Here is a 1,618-nt window from a genome sequence, read left to right on the forward strand (position 1 = left end):
GAACCCGGCCTTGGGGCGGCAGGGAGAGTAAATCTGGCCCTGTGTGCTTTGCGTCTCTTTTCCTGCTGCTTGATGTGATGCAATCTCCATTTCTCAAGACTCCATATGCCATCATGCATTGCTTCCAGCAACCGATGACAATGTGACATTGTTCACACGTTGAGGTGCAGTGCAGAAGGCCGGCAGAGAGAAGATCACATTCACTTGTCACTGCATCCTGTGGGCATCTTCAATACGTTTACAATCGCCTTCATCGATATGGTTATTAGGAGTTGGGATGGGCCTGCTCCCTATCAGCATGTTTTTTTTTCTTCACTTACCTTCGGTGCGGGAGAGCAGCGGCAAGTCAGCGCTGGTCCTGTGGGAGGAGCTCCAGGTGGGGGTCCTAATTTAGCTGGCCGGCGACTGCCTGAGGTGCCGCGCGTGTCGGGATCCTCTGGCAGTCGCCGGCCAGCTAAATTAGGACCCCACCTGGAGCTCCTCCCACCGGACCAGCGCTGACTCGCCGCTGCTCTTGCGCACCGAAGATAAGTGAAAAAAAAAAACACAGCGCAAGCATCGGGGCATTTTGACAAGTACAAGTACTTGTCACAATGCCCTGTTTTTTCCGCCCTCACCCTGCAGCGCCCTCAGGCGGCCGCTTGCCTTGCCTTGCGGTAGCGCCGGGCCTGAGTACTTCAGAAATAGAAGTTTCACTTCAAATAGAAATACAGTTTCAGTATTTGACCAGATATAGATATCCTTGAATAGTGTCTTCAGGTCTTGGGTGTGCAGAGCGGTAAAAGTCGGCAGACGAATTTGTTTCCTCTAAACATCTAAAAGTATCAAAAAGTCACCTAATCAAAACAGAACATTTTGTTGGATTTTCTCCTCAATTCAATTCATAATGGAATGTTATAAAATATAATCTGCATATTAATCATCATTTGTTTGTATAAAACGAGCCATTTAACCAGATAAGAATTCCACTCGATGAGCCCTTATAATATCATCTCATCTGTTGTCTCCAATATTGATATTTCAACATTAGAGACCATGGAACTTCGCAGATACTTTGTAATGGGTTTCCTGGACTTCAGTGTTCTGCAATGCTCTATACACACAGGTTGTGAGTGGTTCTGTATATCACCTGTGTGGTGGAGGATTGATGAGGGGATAAAATGTGACGCAGCCATGGTGGGAGAGGTCAGATGTCTGTTCCTCTATGAATGAAGAAACATATCAGGTACAATCAGGGCAGCCATCAGGCCGATACTCATGTAAGGGGCCCAGGCAGCCTGGGGGGGGGAGGAGTAGGCGGAGGCCTGGCCCTAGCAGCGCAGGGCCCCAGCATTGCCGCTCCAGCGGCTTCGAGACAAGCTGGGGCCACATCAACGATGCTGCTCGTCTGATGTCGGACTAGCCGGAACTGACGTCACGTTAGTGACGTGACATCACTTCTGGCCTGTCTGGCGGCAGACGGGGCCACGTGTGCAGGTAAGAGGAGGTAGGAAGAAAAGGGGGGAAGGGAGGGATGCTGCCCTGACCAGCCCACCTGAGACCCCTTCAGAGCCCACCATAGACAGTCTCAGATGGGCTGTGCAGCATCTATGGTGGGCTCTGCAGGGTCACTCTCAGG

Source organism: Nanorana parkeri, unplaced genomic scaffold (genome assembly GCF_000935625.1).
Source record: "Nanorana parkeri isolate BGI_ZX_2015 unplaced genomic scaffold, ASM93562v1 scaffold2783, whole genome shotgun sequence".
NCBI classification, from domain to species: Eukaryota; Metazoa; Chordata; class Amphibia; order Anura; family Dicroglossidae; genus Nanorana; species Nanorana parkeri.